Genomic DNA, 21714 nt, shown 5'->3' with positions numbered 1-21714 from the left:
CTTTATCCCTACTATGAGTTCGACCTGAAGGTTCTTGATTTATCTAGGTCTTTCCTTTCAGGATAGACTCCTTCATCTTTCCTTTGATGCAAATTGAAATGAAGGGGAAATTATGAGTGGTCAATGGGAAAACATTAAGGGATTGGGATTTTTTGTTCAGTCTCTAAAGGCCCTCTGTGCTATTAGTCATAGTTGTTTTGGTCAAAGTAATAACATCTCTTAACTTCTCATTAACCTTATCCAAAGCCACCTCTAGGTTAATAATTTTTTCTTCATCGTCATTCTTCAAGGCTTTAATATCTATCACCAATTTTTGACTAAGATCAAGAAGGTTGTTGGTGGAGTTCAAGGAGCTCTATCCAGTTGAAAGGTTATCAAATTAATCTTACTTTTCAAACTAAAGATCTCTATGACCACACAATTGAAGAAACTAGTTTGTCCTTCCATAGCCACCTTCACCACAATCTCTCCAGCCCTAGAATCCATTGGAGAGGAACCCACAGACTTATCCACAAGGGCAGCCTTATCTAATTCAACTGGAATTTCAATATGGAAGTCCGAATTTTGTTTATCCTTATTAATCCTAGGGGGCCTTCAAGCCACTTCTTTTGGGCAATTTATTTCCTTGACAACTCTCAACGAGGGGGGATTTGTTTTCACACCAAAGGTAGAGCCTAGCTTGAAGTTTCTATTATTTCCATCTGAGAATGGGGGTATAGGGGCTTTACCTTTTCTAGTATAGCTTGGGCTAAAGGAGTCAAGAAGAAACTTATCTAAGAGGGCATAATCAGAGTCATCCTTATTAGAAAATTCCTTATCAATAAAAAAATCCTTTCCCTTAGAAGGGGGTCCTTCTTTTTATGAGTTTTCAGGTGGGAAGAATCTTCATTAGAAGTATTAGACTCTAATGATTCATCACTGTAACTTGCCAAAGGGCATTTTAGGTATAGTAAATGTTTTTCTTTCTAGAGGTTGAGGGATGAGGCATAACCTCAAGGGATTTAGCATGTTCAACAATTAGGAGAATCAAACCTTGATGGAGAATAGAGGAGCTTCAATTTTTGAGGTGAGCATTAACACTAATACACAAAGATGAAAGTAGATAAAAAGGAATTGAAATGCACCTATAATGCCTAAAATGGTGCAGAATGGTGAAATGATAGGTAAAAATGCTTTTGTAGAAACCATCAAGAGTAATGTACTTCATTTAGGTTTTTCAATTGATAGTGATATAGATTATCGTTTCTTACTTATCCATGAAACCAATCTATCTCCCAAAAGGAATGCACCACCACTAGTACTTTCCTATCATCAATACTTTTGCCCCAATCATCATTTGTATATTCCTTCAACATGAAATATCCATCTTTCTTGTACCAAAACCCAAAATCTTGAGTTCCTTAGAAATATCTAAAAATTCGCTTCACTGCTTGATCATGAGTTTTCTTTAGACTTGTTGAAAATATTGCAACCAAACATATAGCTTGCATAATATCCAATCTAGAAGCAGTAAGATTTAATAGTTCTCTAATAATAGATCGATACTTATTTTGATCAATATGTGGAGATATAACTTTTTTTTCTAATTTGAATGCAAGAACTAAAAGGGTAGTAACATCTTTACAGTTCTCCATATCAGACTTCCTTAACATATTTTTAACATACCCAGTTTGAGAGATAAATATTCCATCATCCAATTGAGTATCTTGAAGACCGAAAAAAATGACATTTCTCCAAACATAGACATCTCAAATTCTTTTTGTATCTCTGTTGCAAATTCTTTACACTAGACATCACTCCCTCCAAAGATAAAATCATCAACATAAACAACAACAATCAATAACTTATTACCTTCAACCTTGAAATAGAGATTGTTGTCTACAATACCTAACCTGAATTTTTGTTGTAACAAATATCTGTCAAATCTCGCATACGACTCTCTAGGTACCTATTTGAGTCTATATAATGCCTTCTTTAATCTACAAACCATGTCAGGGTCATCTAACGATTTGAATCCATCTGATTGTTCAATATACACTCATTCCAATTCTCCATTTGAAAATATTGACTTAACATCCTGTTGGCATTCTACACTCTAGTGAGAAATGTGACAACTCAATAATGAACGGATAGTACCAAACCAGTACTGAGAGAGGGGGGGGGGGGTGAATCAGTACAGACAAAAACACATTCCTAAAACCGGTTTGTTAGTAGACATTGTGCTTTGGCAGACAAACAGTAACACCGGTCTTAAATAGAGTACAACCGGCAAAACCCAGAATAACTAAGACAAGCATAAACCGGTTGACACTTATCTTTTCATACAATCTAATACTTCATTTCTATTTCACCCTAGTGCATGAACAAGTAATCTATCATCAAAAAAATATAAACAGCTAGATCAACATGATTTACCTTCAGACACAAATCACTTAAACCATCACATGAATAACACCACACATGACATTTATTACTAATATCTATGCCCCTAACTCCAAATCTGCTAGAAGTAAATTCTGGGATAAAATTCAGCAAAGAAGAAAATCTTTCCCTTTGAACAGCTGGATTGTGATGGGAGATTCCAATACTCCTGTGCAAGACATTGATAAATATGAGGGTATTCATGCTCAACCAGATAGCGGATCTGACTTGATGAACTTTATTAATATCAATGCTCTCATTGATATGGATCTCAATGGGGCATCCTACACATGGTCTAACCGAAGGGATGGTGAAGACCTCATTCAGGTAAGACTTGATAGATCCTTTGTCACTAATGATTGGATTCTTTCCCATAGATGCTCCCTTTTTGTTATTAATAGAATTGGTTCAGACCATTATCCCATCTCTTTTGTTGCTCAAAAATTTAAGAATAATCAGAGCTTCCCTTTTAGGTTAAAAAAGATGTTGTTTTCCCACCCTAATCTTGAAAAATCTATTGCTAACTGGTGGAATATTGATGTAAATGGAACTGCCATGTATAAATTTGCCAAAAAACTTAAAAATATCAAAGTCAACATTAAGATATGGAACAAGAAGGTCTTTGGTGATATTTTTTGATTCTAAGAAAAAGCTAAAGGAGGAGCTGGATTAGATCCAAAATTCAATTCAGAAAGATGGCTATAAAAAGTATTCCAAAGCCATGGAAGATGATGTTCTAGTCAAACTCCACAACATTATTTCTAAGGAAGAAATCTATTGGAGGCAGAGATCCAGGGTGACTTGGCTAGAAGCTGGGGACAAAAACACTAAATTTTTCCATATAACCTCGTTAAAACACAAAGTAGTGAATCGAATTTCTAAACTTATTGTAGAGGACAAAAATCTTCTTAATAAGGAGGAAATTATGGATGAAGTTGTCAGGTTCTTCAATTAGCTCCTCACTAGTAGCAAGAACATTGACCATACTCACCAACACAATCTGGTTAATATCATTCCTAAGATCATTAATCCTATTTAGAATAAGGCCCTATATGCTATCCCATCTATTGGAGAAATTAAAAAAGTTGTCTTTTCATTTCAAGGGGATAAAGCCCCGAGTCCTAATGGTTTCCCTATGTTTTTCTTCCAGGAATTCTGGCATATAGTGGGAGAAGACACGGTTAATGCGGTCAAAGAATTCTTTGGAGCTAGAAGAATCCTTAAGGAAGTCAACTCCACATTTATTGCCCTAATCCCTAAGGTTGCTGGGGCAGACTCTATGGGAAAATTTAGGTCAATAAGTCTATGTAACTCTTTCTATAAGATCATATCTAAAGTCTTGACCACTAGAATTTTGGCTGTTCTCCCCTTCATCATCTCTGAGGAGTAGAAAGGTTTTGTTCCTGGCAGGCAGATTTTGGACTCTATCATTGTAGTGCATGAGAATATTCATTCCCTCAATTCTACCAAAAAAGAAGGTTTTTTGATAAAGTTGGATTTGGCGAAGGCTTATGATAGAGTGGAGTGGCATGTTCTTTTCAGAATCATGGAGGCTTTTGGATTTGATGAAAAGATAACCAAAATTATCAAAGAGTTGATCACCACTCCTTTGTTCTCTATTTTGATTAATGGATCTCCTACGAAATTCTTTAAAACATCAAGGGGGCTTAGACAAGGAGATCCTATATCTCCTATTCTCTTCACCATTTTGGCAGAGAGCATGAGCAGATTGATTCACAACCTAAAATTGAGCAAAACCACCAAAGGTCTTCAACCTTCCTCTGCTAATGTTTTTTGCTCTCATCAACAGTTTGTTGATGATACTATCCTAATGGGATATTCTTCTATTAGGGAAGCTAAAGCCTTCAAATCTACTCTTAATTCCTATGCTTTGGCTACTAGTTAGCAAGTCAATTGGGACAAATCGGCTATATATTTAATGATTACTCCTATATTAAGACAACAGAAAATTGCTAAAATTATTGGATGCAAGGTGGACATGCTCCCTTCCACCTATTTGGGTCTTCCCTTGGGTTTAACTCCCCAAAACTCCTTTTGGAATATGATCATTGATAAATTCAACAAAAAACTTGCTGGATGGAAAGGTTCTATTTTATCTTAGGCAGGAAAATTGCAGCTCCTTCAAGCTACTCTCCAGAACCTCCCTGTTTATGCCCTCAGTTTATTTGGTATCCTGACTAAATTTGTTGAAGCATTGGAAAGAATCCAGAAGAGATTTTTATGGTCAGGAGTTGAAGAAACAAAGAGGACATCCTTGATTGCTTGGGACAAAGTTTGTAAACCAAAGAACAAAGGAGGTTTGGGGATTAAAGCTCTAAAAACTTTTAACAAAGCTCTTCTTGCTAAATAATTATGGAGAGCTTATGATACTAAGAAATATTGGAATCAAATATGGTTTGATAAATATATTCAGAATCAGCCTATCCAAGGTGTCCTTGACTCTGAAGATATTCTTGTTGGATCCTTCATTTGGAATAGTATTATCAAATCCATAAAAGTGGCCAAAGCTAGAGCTGGATGGGTCCTTGGAAAACGTGACAAAATAAGGTTTTGGGAGGACCCTTGGATGAATAATGAAGCTCGTTATGGTCAAGACATCAGTCAAGTTATTGAGGAATGTAAAAGGAGGTTTGGGCTTATGGTGTGTGACTACTGGAAGGAGGACAAATGGGTGAGGCTTGATGTTATTCATTCTGGTTTTTGCTTACTCCAGAAGGAGTTGTTGTCCTTTTCCCTTAACAAAGACTATGATGATGTTTTTCTCTGGAAAAGTACTCCTACAGGTGAATTTACGGTTGCTTCAGCCTACAAAAACACTTTTTCTCATACCAGTAATCCCATTTGGAGTAAAGTTTGGAACAACATCCTGATCCCTAAAGTCAACATTTTCTTTTGGATTGCTTCTCACAATAGTATACTTACTCTTGATAATTTGGTCTGAAGAGGTTTAAAATTCCCTAATAGATGTGAACTTTGCTAGAAAGAGGAAGAATCAATTGATCATCTCTTTCTCCATTGCACCTTTACCTGGGAAATTTGGTGTAAAATGTGGGAAAAATGGAAAGTTAGTTGGGTTATGAACAAAAGTATCAAGGATATTATCTGGCAATGGAAATTCCCCACTAAATGCTAGCTTATCAAGAACCTTTGGTCCTTGACCCTCCCCATGATATGCTGGGGTATTTGGAAAGAAAGAAATAACAGAATATTTAGGGAAGCTAAGTGTAGCTCTCAGGTGGTTTTTGAAAAAATCTGCAGGGCCATAAAAGAGAACATCAATATTCCTCACAAGAATAATAAGCAATGGTTTATTACTAATATGAATGATATGGAAAAAGATATCCTCATTGAATGGAACCTAATACATAAATTCTGTAGACCTGACAACAAGAATAGCAGAGATAATATTGTTTGGTGCTTTCTTGATCATGATTGGATAAAGGTGAATTTTGATGGGGCAGCTAAGGGCAACCCTGGGAAGTCTGGTGGTGGAGGAGTTATCAGAAATGCTTAAGGAGTATGCATTGTAGCTTTTTCTTCTCCTTTTGGGGTCCAAAATAATCATGTGGTTGAAGCTGTGGCCATGTTAAAAAGTCTCTTGCTTACTCGAGGATTCAACTTCAAAAAAATTTGGCTCGAAGGGGACTCCTTAAACATAATCCAAGGCCTCAAAGGTACAGGCCCTACTTCTTGGAATATTACAAACTTAGTTAAAAGTGCAAATTATTTGTTAAATAACTCTGTTAGTGTTAGAATAACTCATACTGTAAGAGAAGGAAATAAGGTAACAGACCTCTTAGCTAATGAAGGGGTCAATTTGGAAAATGATGTTAATTATATTGGAGAAATTCATTGTAGAAGGGAGGTTAAAGACCAATTATATTTTGATCGTATCCATGGGTCTAGTTGAAATCATGATTATTTTTTGGGGAACGAATTCCAAAGATAGATTTTGGGGGCGGATGAACTGCCAGTTAATGAGTGCTTTTTGGCATCATTTCCATGATCATATGCGTGAGAAAGATTATAATCATAATTGCTGGGTTTGTGCGGCCATAAACAAAAGTTTCAAAACTTCAAAAGAGTCTTTGTTCAGTAACTCTAGAATTCACAAGCATTTGGGGTTTCATCTACGAACTGTGAACTATAGCTACTGGTACTTCTACCTAGAGCTCAAAATGGGTGGTAATTTAAACATGAACAAGCCCCCAGGATGCAAAAATTGGAAGAGTGAAAGAAAATTCTGGAGAAGACTTCACATATATGGCTTTACTGACTATATGGAAAAGCTTCACGGAAGTAGAAATTCTATCTCTTACGGTTTTGCCAGAGGCTAGAGTAACAATAGAGTTACCCTATTCAGGGAGATATGAAAAATTGATGAGAACCTGATCGTCGAGGTCACGGGTCTGCAGATGGAGGGTACCAAATTTTACAGGGATCGGAAGTATGTAGCTAAAGTGTTCAAAATATTCGCGAAATTGGAGGATGAGAAGGGACAACTTGTGAGGAAAGACAACACTTCCTATTACATTCCACAGTAGGTAAAGTCCTTTTGGCAAAACGTTTTAAGGGTTTTAATGGAGTATTTAACTGTTGTTGGTAGATTTACAAAACATTATAACTACCACTTTGCTATTTTGAATCACTTCCGTCATGGGGCCAAAATTTCCTTGCCTGTTTATTTAGCGTCCTCTCTGAATGAGAGTATTGCTAACCACGCTAAAAAGCCAAACTCCTACCCTATAGCCCATCAAGGGCTTATATTGCTCATCTATGAACATCTGAAGGACAAGACTAGGGCGACCAAAGATGACCCTCTGATCATGAATGCACATATTTCTGAGAGTGGCAAAGATTTGGATTCAGATGAGGAACAACCTAGCGCTTCTACCCACAAAAAAAGGAAAGGTGACATAGATAGTGCAGACATGGAGGTGCACTGTGATGTGGAGGAGGAAAAGGGTAAGGAATCTGAAAATGATATGGAGTATGAAAAGGATGAGAACATTGGTGAAGAGGATGAAGGGGGTAAATTTGAAAACCCTCACTCTAACCCTATGGGATCAGACAACAGGAATGTGGCTCTGAATTCTAAGGAGGATGACAATCCTAACTCCATGGGCACAGAACAGGGTAGGGATTTTGCGAACACCATCCTAAATACTTCCCATAACTATGCTCTGGAGACCTTCAACTTCCTGAAATGGGTTGTCGACAACATTACTAGCATGCAAAGTAAATAGAGGGAATTGGACAACAAGATTAATAAGCTAATCAAGGACACTGGGAAAAAGAATGATGAGGCAGAAACCAATGAAGCTAAAGAGGAAATCGAGATGGAGGATTGGCTAGAAAAGGATTTGATCAAAGGGGATTTGAAATGCCTGGAGGATGTCATAAGAACCTTGAAAAAACAAGCTGAAGAGGATAAAGACCACATCAACTCCAGGTGTCAACCATACCAAGAAGGCTCTAAAAAACTTCATGAACCATAGTCTCCAGGTCCTCAAAGTCTTGTCATAGAACATGAATGATTTGGTGGATCATCTGGAAAGAAAAAATTCAGGAAAAGAAGCTGGTTGTTATTGATGATATTCCAACTTCTAGCACCACCCACCAGACTCCCAGGCACAGAACAAGGCAGAACACTATTGGAATGGAGATCAATACGAAAGATAGCCAGCTGAGAGAGGAAAACAATGACCTGAGGGAAGTGGCCAAGGAGATGATGCTCTTGGTTCAAAATGCTGAGGAATCTATTAAAGTTTTCAAGTAACTTATAATGTTGGGTTTGAAGCCAACTTCTTGTTGGCTTCTTGATGTCTTTTTCTTTGCTGCTGGTTTTTGTGCTGGAATTAGCAGCTATTTTGTGTTGTCTCTTTAATGCTTCTCTTTTGAATTGTAATAGGGTTTTGGGTCCCCTAAAACCTATTTTTACTTAATAAAAAACATGACACATGACACACAAATTTTTCACTTGGAAACCCAACTGGGAAAAACCACGATGGGGATGAATACCCACAAGCTGTTTTTGAACTCTTTAGAAGTCCGCTCTGTTAGGAGCCTTGTCTTATTAAAGACTGATACAATAGATTCTGTTACGAACCGATGTTGTTAGGGATTGCTCGGTTAAGGGTTAAACCCTGTTAAAGGTCACCTTGTTAGAGGATTTCAAGAACTCAATGGTTTTGAGTCACCCTGTCAAAGGATTTACAGTAAGCCGGTTAAATCTACCCTGTTAAGGGATTTCCCAATTATTGAAGTGGTTAGAGATCAACAGGTATTACAATGATCTAGTAACAACACTCATTGCCAATGCAGATCCGCTTTAGCTCCTGTTCACCTTCTACACTTACACTCTACAGGTATCACTTCTCTCCATTGGTCTGGCAAGAATCACGTATCTCTTCACTTGGATACACACACAACTTTTGCCAACAACCTCAGAAAGAAACACAACATCGACCTTATAGGAAATATATAGGTCAGTACCATAAACCCTAAACCTGTTAGGTTAAGAAATTCAAACGGTTCAATCTTGACCATTGAGCACATTGCATGAAATGAAACAGTCTTGAACCGATCTCAAGATGTTCTCCATCATTCATTTTCCACCGCTTTCATGGCGGGTGATAACCCATCACACGTTTTCACTGTTTACAGACTTCGCACATTCCTGAGGTAGAAAGGAACAATCTCCTTCATGCAAGATCTTTCACGCGCACAAGGCTGATGTGGCAACATGATCTGTTCTTCGTTATAATGCTAACGCGTCACACAAAGTCACCGGTTGAGTCACATAGGCTTGAAGCACTTCAACCAAAAACCCTAAAGTTGAGACTACCAGTAGTCATACAAAGCTTCCATGTACCGATTCCTATAACCACATGCAGGTTCGCCTTGAACAAACACACCACTTCACTTTGGCACATATACTGGTTCATAATGTTATACCGGTTCTTGGTAACATACTAGTTATGTCTTCTTCAGTATATTGACATCAATGACAACATACAATGTCATCATGTCCTCATACCGGTTCACATAATGCCAACAATCTCCCCCTTTGGCATTGATGACAATATACAAAGATATCTCTCCGCTTCACGTCTTCTCCCCCAATTTCTATAGATATCTTCTTCACTTCACTTCTTCTCCCCCTTTGACAATAATGCCAAAATGGAGACACAAGCTTCCCTATTCCATTATGCTGCTCCCCTTGAGGAGTAGCATCCTTCAACACATCAATCCTATAAAAAAATTGACTATGCAATACCTGACTGATGTGGAGCATATACCTTTAGTTTACCTCTTGAAGGGGCAACACCCCTTATTCACCTCTTAAGTACATAAATTTAGCCTTTGGGAGAGGCTTGGTGAATACGTCTGCTAATTGCTCCTTACTGGAAACATGTTCTAGTGCAATCTCTTTATTTTGAACCTTTTACCTCAAGAAATGATGCTTAAGCTCAAAGTGGTTGGTTCTAGAATGTAAAACTAGATTCTTGGAGATGTTAATTGCACTAGTATTGTCACAAAATATACTTACCGGTTTAGATACAGGAACTTTGAAGCCATTTAATACATGCTTCATCCAAATTATCTGAGCACAGTTCATGAAAGCTTCATCATACTCTACTTCCACTGTAGACTAAGAGATACAACTTTTCTTCTTACTCATCCATGAGACCAGTTTACCACCAAGAAAGAATGCACCACCGGTTGTGCTCTTCTGGTCATCCACATTACCTGCCCAATCAGCATCTGTGAATACTTTCAAGTTGAAATCCTTGCTATATGGATACCACAATCCATAATCAATAGTTCCCTTCAGATACCTAAGAATCCGCTTGACTGCAACCAAGTGGGATTCTCTTGGACTTTTCTAGCACCTTGCAGTAATGCCAACTACATGTGCAATATCTAGTCTGCTATGCACTACATAATGTAACTTACCAATCATTGATCAGTATTCCTTCTCATTAACCAATGCTGAGTCATCCTCTTTGGATAGTTTACAACCGGTCACCATTGGTGTACCAATCGGTTTGCTATCTTCCATGCCAAAGGTCTTCAACACGTCTTTGACATACTTGGACTGAGTGATAAAGATTCCATCTTTCATCTGCTAAATCTGCAGTCCAATGAAGAACTTAATCTCCCCTATGAGTGACATCTCAAACTCTTTCTTCATCTCATCTGCAAACTCATGACTCATCTTGTCATCTCCACCAAAGATAATGTCATCAACAAATACCTCACAGATCAGGATTCGATCTCCTTCAAATTTCAAGTAGATATAGCTATCGTCGCTTGTTCTCTCAAATCCAATCTTCACAAGATGGGAGTGCAGGCATTCATACCATGCTCTAGGTGCCTGCTTTAGACCATATAAGGCTTTATGTAGCCTACACACTATGTCACTATCTTCAGATAGGGAAAACCCATCTGGTTTCTCTATATACACCTCATCTTCAAGTACACCATTTAGGAATGCAGATTTTACATCCATTTGATATACTTTGAATCCCTTAAAAGATGCATATGCAAGAAGCATACGAACTCCTTCCAATCTGGCTACAGGAGCAAAGGTTTCTCTGTAGTCTTCTCCTTCTTCTTGGGCATATCCTTTACACACCAGTCTGGCTTTGTTTCTAATCACTATGCCATCCTCATTAAGCTTATTTATGAAAACCCATTTGGTACCGATGACATTTTTATGCTTCGGTCTGGGTACCAAAGACCATGTACCATTTCTCTCTATCTGGTCAAGTTCCTCTTCCATTTCCTTGATCCAGTTTTCATCTTTATGTGCCTCTTTGAATGACATAGGCTCAAATTTAGAGATCATACATGAGTTTTCTCTGACCTTTATTCTTGTAAGGATTCCTGCATCCTTATCTCCTATGATCTGCTTAGGATCATGATTCAGCTTGACATACCGAGGAATGGTCTTAACAGATTCCTCTTTCTTTTCTTCTTCATCCTCATCTCCATCAGTATCAACATCTACATCTACCGGTGTAGGAACACTATTACTGGCACTTGGTTGACTGGCAACCGGTTCCCAGAGGGTTACAACCAGTTCATTTACTGCTTGCTTACTATTGGTTTCCTCAGTTTTCTTAGAGGTTTCATCAACTCTCACATTAATGCTTTCCATAATTCTTTGAGTCCTATTATTGAAACACTTGAGAGATTTTCTCTTGGTGGAATACCCTAGGAATATTCCCTCATCACATTTCACATCAAATTTGCTCTGGTGTTCACTCCTCTTGATGTAACATTTGCTACCAAACACTCTAAAATAGCTAACCACAGGTGTCTTACCGATCCAATACTTAGAAGGAGTTTTATCCTTACCTTTCTTGATGAGTACCTGATTCATTGTGTAGACTGTAGTGCTCACTGCTTCTCTCCAAAAGGTGTGAGAAACCTTTCCTTGAATCATCATTGTTCTTGCTGCTTTAACCATAGTCCAATTATTCCTCTCTGCTAGGCCCTTCTGCTATGGAGTCTGGGGGGGCTAGGCCCTTCTGCTATGGAGTCTGGGGGGTAGACAGTTGCCTCTTGATGCCATGTTCTTTACAGTACTTGTTGAATTCACCAGAAGTGAATTCCCCTCCTTGATTAGTTCTAAGGAACTTGATCCTTTTACTGCTTTCCTTCTCCACTAATGCTCTGAAAGCTTTGAACTTTCCAAAAGCTTCAGACTTATCTTTCAAGAATGTGACCCACATCATTCTTGAGCAATCATCAGTGAGAATCATGAAGTACCTATCACCCTACACACTCCTAGTTTTCATAGGACCACACAAATCAGTATGCACAAGATCAAGTAAATTGTCAACAGTGAAAGGTTTACCTTTAAAGATTGAGGAAGACATTTTCCCTAGTTGACACTCTCTACACAAGGTATTTTCTGGTTTTCTTATCACTGGCAACCCTCTAACTGCCTTGATCTTACTAGCCTTCAAAAAGTTATCAAAGTTTACATGGCAGAGTCTCCTATGCCATATCCAACTGTCATCGAACTTGGCCATAAGACATGTACTGATATTTGCATTCAGCTAAAATAGGTTACCTTTGGTCTACATGCTGGTGGCCACCAATTCACCATTATTTCCTTTGATTCTGCACACTCCATTCTTGAATTCCAGAGTGAGACCACTATCATTCAGTTGGGCAACACTCAGAAGGTTGTGTCTGAGACCATCAACCCAATACACACTGTCAGCACTACTTTTTCCATTCAGAGAGATGGACCCTCTGCCTTTGACCACACATGGTGCATCATTACCAAAGTGAACCACAACACCATCATACTCTTCCAAGGATAGAAACTTGCTCCGGTCACTAGTCATATGGTGAGAACAACCACTGTCAATAATTCACTCATTGGAATTATCAAAGCAGGAGACAAGAGCCTTCTTGTCTGACACATCTTCCTCGCCAACAACAAACACAATATCTTCATTTTCTTCATCTTCTGATTCCTCATCAGTGACACCTTCATCAACTGCCACAAAATAGTTTCTCTGAGTTCCTCCTTTGAATTTCTTGAACCTTTCCGGCTTGTCCTTGTTGTCACCATTAGGACAGTTTACAACAATATGTCCTATCCAGTTACAAGAAAAGCATTTTAAAGGGAGCTTATCTTGTATTTATCGGTTCCTTTAGGAAGTTTCCTGGAAAGAAGAGCTTCAAATTCCATCAGAATATCCTCATGATCCATTTCTCTGCTCTATCTTGGTTCACCACTGGTACTTGCTTCTTTTCCTTTTTTGGATGGTACAACAGAAGCTTTAAAAGATAATTCAGTCTTTTGAACACTGCCATAAAAACTATTTAGCTCATAGGCCGTCAACTTTGCAATGATGGAGTCTAGGGATACCTTAGTCTTGTCTATTGATCTCAACTCTTGAATAGCAACAACCCTTATTGCATAGACTGGTAATAAGGATCTCAGAACTTTGCTCACCATAGTGGAATCTTCCATTTTACCACCTGCACTCTTGATATCTCCGACAATAGTTTTGATTCTTATTCCACACTATTGAATGGTCTAACCTTCAACCATCTGCATGTCTTCAAACTTCCCTCTAAGGCTTTCTTCCTTAGCTTGTTTTACATGCTCATCACCGCCATAGATATTTTCCAGAGTATCCCATACTTCTTTGGGATTTACTTTATCTTGGACATCAATAAACTCAATGTCAAATAAACTACTAATTAGGGCTTCCATGACTTCTCCATTCTCCTACATCTCTCTCTTTTGGTCATCGGTGAGAGTACCAGTAGGGGAAACATAAGCATTCTCAACATAGCTCCAGTGTTGAGCACCCATGCTTCTGATGTATATCTTCATTCTGTCTTTCCATAGATTGAAATTATCTCTATTGAACTTTGGACCTTCCCTCTTCATCATTAGACTAGGATCTTTTCCTCAAGCGGTTAAGCTTATAACACAGAGGACCTAGAGGACACTCTGATACCAATTGATAACTCAATGATGAACGGATAGTACCAAACCGGTATTAAGAGGGGGGGTGAATCAGTACAGACAAAAACATATTCCTAAAACCGGTTTGTCATCAGACACTGTGCTTTGGCAGACAAACAGTAACACTGGTCTTAAACAGAGTACAACTGGTAAAACCCAGAATAACTGAGACACGCATAAGCCAGTTGACAATTATCTTTTCATACAATCTAATACTTCATTTCCATTTCACCCTAGTGCATGAACAGGTAATCTATCATTAAAAAAATATAAACAGCTAGATCAACATGATTTACCTTCAGACACAAATCACATAAACCATCACATGAATAACACCACACATGACACACAAATTTTTCACGTGAAAACCCAACTAGGCAAAACCACGATGGGGACGAATACCCACAAGCTTTTTTTGAACTCTTTGGAAGTCCGCTCTGTTAGGAGCCTTGTTCGGTTAAAGAATGATACAATAGATTCTGTTAGGAACTAATCCTGTTAGGGATCACCCAGTTAAGGGTTAAACCCTGTTAAAGGTTACCTTGTTAGAGGATTTCAAGAACTCAATGGTTTTGAGTCATCCTGTCAAAGGATTTATAGTAAGCTGGTTAAAGCTACCCTGTTAAGGGATTTCCCAACTGTTGAAGTGGTTAGAGATCAAGAGGTATTACAATGATCTGGTAACAACACTCAATGCCAATGCAGATCCGCTTTAGCTCCTCTTCACCTTCTACACTTACACTTTGCAGGTATCACTTCTCTCCTCTGGTTTGGAAAGAATCACATATCTCTTCACTTGGATACACACACAACTTTTGCCAATAACCACAGAAAGAAACACAACATTGACCTTATAGGAAATAGATAGGTCAGTACCATAAACCCTAAACCCTAAACCTATTAGGTTAAGCAATTCAAATGGTTCAATCCTGACCGTTGAGCACATTGCATTAAATGCAACAGTCTTGAACCGATCTCAAGACGTTCTCCATCATTCATTTTCCACCGCTTTCATGGCGAGTGATAACCCATCATGCGTTTTCACCGTTTATAGACTTCGCACATTCTCGAGGTAGAAAGGAACAATCTCCTTCATGCAAGATCCTTCACGCGCACAAGGCTAACATGGAAACACAATCTATTCTTCATTACAATGCTAACTCATCACACAAAGTCACTAGTTGAGTCACACAGGCTTGAAGCACTTCAACCGGAAACCCTGAAGTTGAGACTACCAACCGGTAGTCATACAAAGCTTCCATGTACCAGTTCCCATAACCACATGTTGGTTCACCTTGAACAAACAAACCGCTTCACTTTGGCACATATACCAGTTCACAATGTTATACCGGTTCTTGGTAACATACCAGTTCTCTCTTCTTCAGCATATTGACATAAATGTCAACATACAATGTTATCATGTGTCCTCATACCGGTTCACATAATGCCAACAAAATGAATGTTTTGTCATTGATGGCAACCTACCGGCAACCTTCAGGAAACCACTCGACATTCATCTGGTAAAGACACCGGCAGGTACCGGCACTGGTAGATGCTTCACTGGCAGCGACAACAATGTATACCGACACCCTAGCCAATAGGAATAAAAATTTGTTCATTGTATTTAATTGTGAATATCTTTTGTAAAGCCGACATGGAATATTGTAATGAGACTCATATATGTATGAGGTCTTGCAAATCATTTTGATATAGGATGGACATATGATGGAAGAAGTGATAAGTGAATATTAAGGTAGATTTTGTATAAGGGTTTATGGTTATAGTATGAGCTTAAACTGGTGCTGAACTTGGCATAGCAGATGTTGAATTATAGTAGTACATTATTTTGGATTCTCATAATCCAATTTGTAAGTCAGTGAGACTTCCTTTTGTAATTGAGTAGTGAGCTCTAGGCAGTTGGCCTTCCTGCATGTGCAGGCCCCTCTTGTAAGTAATATCCATTCATTGGCTAGTGAGTGAATATTATGGATCACAAATCCCACTGAGGTTTTTCCCACACCAGGTTTTCTCATTAAATATATTGTGTTATGGTGTGCTTTCTATGTTGTCTTTGTTGTTCCTATTTACTGTATTAATTTTTGTTTACCAATACACTGTTTTGGAATGCAAAATACTTAATAAGGTTAAATATTCTGTAAACCGGTTAGATACTGATTCACCCCCCCCCCCCCCCCCTCTTAGTATTTTTGGACTATCATAAATCCTAACAATTGGTATTAGAGCTTGAATTTAGTCTTAGCAGACTTATTCCACATTGTAACCAACCGGTTACAAAGTTCAAGCTGAAAATTGCACTCACTTGACAATTTTGACAATCTTTGTCATTGATGTCAAAAGGGGAGTAGTAGGACAGAGAAAAATGATTATCAGAGGAGATCATCTGCTTAGGGGGAGCACACATTTTTGGTAAAATTTTGGACTTCATTTTTGGATATGATTTTTGGATTTTTCTCATGAGTGTTGCCATCAATGCCAAAGGGGGAGATTGTTGCCATTCTATACTCTAGTGAGAAATGAAACATGTTGTCATTAATCGAAACCTACCGACAACCTTTAGGAAACCACTCGACATTCATTTGGTAAAGGCACTGGCACCAATAGACACTTCACCGACAATGACAACAATGTTTACCGGCACGTTAGCCGACATGAGTAAAGTTTTGTTTATTATATTGAATTGTAAATATCTTTTGTAAAGCCGACATGGTATATTGTAATAAGACTCATATATGTATGAGGTCTTGTAAATCATTTTGATATAGGATGGACATATGATGGCAGAAGTGATAAGTGAATATTCAGGCAGATTTTGTATAAGGGTTTATGGCTATAGTATGAGCTTAAACTGGTACTGAACCTGGCATAGCAGATGTTGAATTATAGTAGTACATTATATTGGATTCTCATAATCTATTTTGTAAGTTAGTGAGACTTCTTTTGTAATTGAGTAGTGAGCTCTAGGTAGTTGGCCATCCTGCATGTGCGAGCCCCCTCTTGTAAGTAATATCCATTCATTGGCAAGTGAGTGAATATTGTGGGTCACAAATCCCACCAAGGTTTTTCCCACACCGGGTTTCCTCATTAAACATATTGTGTTATGGTGTGCTTTCTATGTTGTCTTTCTTGTTCCTATTTATTGCATTAATTCTTGTTTATTGATACACTGTTTTGGAATGTAAAATACTTAATAAGATTAAATATTCTGTAAACCAGTTAGATATTGATTCACCCCCCCCGCACTCAATATTTGGACTATCGTAAATCCTAACACATCCATTTGATAAATTATAAATTTTTTGTAGGCAAAAAATGCAAGAAACATTCTAATAATTTCCATTCTAGCAACTGGGGTAAAATTTTCTTCAAAGTCGATACCTTATACCTAAGAGTATCCTTTACATACCAATCTCATCTTGTTTCTTGTAACATGTCCTTATTTTTTTAATTTGTTCTTGAGCACCGCATTCATTCCTATCACATTTTTATCCACCAATCTAGGTACTGGTTCCCATGTCTTATTCTTTTGTATCCTATTAAGTTCTTCTTCCATTGCCTTCACCCAATTTTCTTCTTTTCTTTCTTCTTTATATGATTTAGGTTTAATGAGTGAAAGAAAACAATAATAAGATTGATCATTTACTTTTGTAACACTTTTTCTTGTCTAAACTCATTTATTCTTGTCTTTGATTATCTAATCTTCTGAATGATTCCTTTGCACTTATTTCAGGTTTTTGATTATTTTCTCTAGTTCTTCTTTGTCTTCTTCTTCTTCTTTATCTCGTTTCTCTTCATTGCTTCCTTTTCAAGTAGTCTTTTCCTTTACAATAGCAAGAATGATCTCAAATTCAATCCTTTGAATAGGTTTAGAGATAATCTAATCCCATGCCTCACATACTTTCATATTCGTACTCTCCACTATCATGTTTACTCTTATTGTAACACTAGTAAGCATTGTTGTTTGTAGCATATCCCAAGAATATTCTTTCATTAGCCTGGGTATAAATTTTTTTAGGTCATTCTCATCTCTTTTAATATAGCACTTACTTCCAAAGATTCTAAAATATTTCATAGTAGGTGGTCTTGCATACCATAACTCATAAGCTTTCTTTGTATGATTTATTCTTATCTGAACTCTGTTAAGAATGTAAGAGATATTATGCATAGCTTATTTCCAATCTACATTATCCAAGTTAGCATCATTCATAATAGTTCTAGCTATCTCAATACCAATTCTACTCTTTCTATCTACAAAACCATTCTACCGAGGAGTTCTTGGAGTAGAAAGATGTCTCCTAATTCCACACTTCTCACAAAAAATGTTGAATACACTTGAAGTAAATTATCCTCCTCTATTAAATCTCAAATACCTGATCCTAGCATCAGCTTGATTCTATACCATTGACTTGAAAAATTTTAATCTTTCAAAAGCTTTATTTATTTCTATAAAGAATGTAGCCATGCCATTATAGAATAATCATAAATAAGTAACGTAAAATGTCTTTCATTAAGTATTCTTATCCTTGTAGGGACACACAAGTCTCTATGAATTATCTCTAATGGATATGATGTAAATTATTCCTTGTTCTTGAAAATTATCCTTCTTTTCTTTCATAACTGTCATTTCTTGCACACAATATTAATAGGCTTGATAATCCTTGGTAAATCTCTTACTGCTTTAAAAGTGTTGACATTTACCATGTTATCAAAGTTTACATGACCCATCCTCTTATGCGAATAAGATTCATTCATTACTCTAACTTAGATAACATTTGTTTCCACTTCTATCCTTTAAGTAATAAGTATTCCCACTTATCCAGATTCTTGTTGTTACCAACTTTTTGGTTCTATATGTTTTGATCAAACATTCATTTTTTTAAAGACAATTTCATAACCACTATTTCACATCTAACTAACACTCTATAGACTATGTCTCAAACCTTCTACTTAATATAAACACCATCAGTTTTATGCTTACCATCAATCATGAGTCTTCCTATTCAACAAATTAGTATATCCTTCCCTCTTGCAAATTTCATAGATTTGCCATCGTACTTCTTCAAATTGATAAATTTGTCTTAGTCTCTAGTCATGTGATCTGAGCATCCAGAATCAATGATCCATGATCTGGGTTCAACTTTAGCATGCAATGTAGTCTTCTCCTAAGGTTTTCTTTATTTTTCTTGATACTTCTCTTCTACAACCAGAAATAAAGATTCTGCATTCAATTCTTCAACATCTTCTTCTTCTAATGAATGTGTCTCCATAGAGAAAAAATCCTTTTCCCTTTATCTCTGTCATCTTTTCTTTTTTTATTTCTTTTATTTTCATCATCATCAAAAAAATTGTATCTTCTTTGTATATACATTTAGAAGTATAATGACCAATTCTTCCATAATTAAATCATTTCAAGGGTAACTTACTTTTATTTCATGTAACTCCTTTCTTCAATCTTCTTTCAAAGATTTCTTCAATCTCATCTAGGTTCTCACTTGCTTCTAGTTCATCTCCTAATATCCTATAAATGTTTAAAGAAACTTCTCTTTGATAAAACCTTATATCTTCCATATCTCCAATTTTATAGGTATACAATGTACCAATAAGTTGATCAATTGTGTAGTTGTTGAAATGATGATATTCTTCAATAGCACACTTCTTTGATTTGTTCGGTTTTGTTAATGTAAACAAGGTCTTTCTGATAACATCAATTTCTTTAATCTCTTTGCCAATAGATCAGATAGCTTCCACTATATGGTTCACTCTATATATGTATCTCTCAACACTTTCATCATCAACCATTTTGAAACCTTCAAATTTCTTCTTCAGGTTAAAAAGTCTTGCTTGTTAAGTCTTTGAATTACCTTCATACACATAACACAACTTTTTCTAGATTCCCATAGTTTCTTTCATTCATTTAACCTTCCCAAATACTTCATCACTAAGACAATGGATAAGAATTGTTCTAGCCTTAAATCTCATCTAGAGTTGATGGTCCATTTTAAGGGCATTGATATCCTATCAGAATAATCTCTCAGATTGCATTTTGCAATGTTTCCAAGTAAGAATTCATTCTTTCCATTCAATAATTAAAGTTTTTCTATCAAACATGAGGACTTTAACATGAATATCTTGCACCATCTCTAAATCTACCTCAATCATTTAAGATTTCCAAAGAGGAACCTTTCTCTAATACCAATTGTTGAACACCCAGTAGGATTGAGAAGGAGGGTGAATCGGTTTGAAAATTCAAAAATAATTATTAATCCAATTATTTAACAATAACACATTAACCATCAGGACCATAAGCATACATACATAAAAACATGAACACTAGATTTATATGGAAAAACCAAATAGGGACAAACAATAGTGAGAATCAAACTCAGAATATGAATAAAAATATTTACAACATTTTAGGCATGCTGCCAAGGAGCACCAACACCTGAAGGACTTAAAGAATTACTGGGAACAACCTTAAGAAAGATACAAAGATGACTTTCACATCTTAAGAACACTTCTTCAAGACAAGATACAAACTGTTGCTGAAGGACTCACTGTCAATCAACAATAAATGAAGTAGTTGAACCAAAATTGAGAAAGATTATCCTGATCATAAAATTTTCCTTGAACAACTAAATCAAGAGACCAACATATTGGCACATCTCTGATAATCTTCACTAACATAATACACTATCTTGCAAAATATGTCACCTTCAAATCTCTTCTCAAAATCACTTTTGCATTAGCAAAAACTCAAAGCTGCTTGCAAATTATTCGCATACACTTCTCACACAATTCACTTCTCATTCATACTAAATTCATCCTATCCATACATCTTAAATATGAGATACACCATTGAAAAACTAATTGAGGGTCAACAAAATAGAATAAGAAATATTACACAAAATAAGCCACCCAACACTAAAATACTCTGATTGGTCCATTCAAGGGGAAAGAGAAAACCAAAACATATCACAATGCATCATTCCACAAAAATTCACACATCCTAACACATACTCCAAAACATATTACAAAGTGTAATGTGTAGATTTATTCATTCCCTTTCCATAACAAATGATATTATCTATCTTGAAATTCAAACCTCTATAAATTGCACCACACAATATTCTCATATGTAGAAGATATTAAAAAGGTTTAAACTTTTTAAACTTATACTATTAGAAAAAAAAGTTAAACACAAATCATTTCAAAATAAATTAAAAATTCACCTCTATTAATGAAGATAGAACTAAAATCTCCCTTCTTAACTCTCGAGTTGTAAAAAACTTCATAATCAAAGTATGCAGTACAGATAGTTTTCAACAAAGAACAATAATTCTATCTATATGCATGTTTCAAAGATAATGAATAATAAGAAGTTGCTTTGTAGAATATTTTCCTAACATAGCAAGTGAATTTATCATGCATCCCCATCAAATATTCCAAAATATTTTATTCTACATTACAGGAATGAGAATTAAGTTCTATAACATCAAATGTTGTTGTGTATATTTAGAATACTTTGAACTGCTTTGACACCATGTAAAATAAACATCATACAAAAATATAATTATCTATGTCATGACTGTATAGAAGAACTAAAAATTGAAATTGATATTCATTTGGACATGGTCCTTACATAGATTTCCAAATGGCTTAATACAAACTTATTTTCTCATATGAAACCAACTCTAGGAATAACTCACACAACTAATTTTATTTATTTGTTATAAACTAAACTAAGATAT

Source organism: Cryptomeria japonica, chromosome 3 (genome assembly GCF_030272615.1).
Source record: "Cryptomeria japonica chromosome 3, Sugi_1.0, whole genome shotgun sequence".
Lineage (NCBI taxonomy): Eukaryota > Viridiplantae > Streptophyta > Pinopsida > Cupressales > Cupressaceae > Cryptomeria > Cryptomeria japonica.
Note: the sequence above shows the minus strand (reverse complement) of the source record.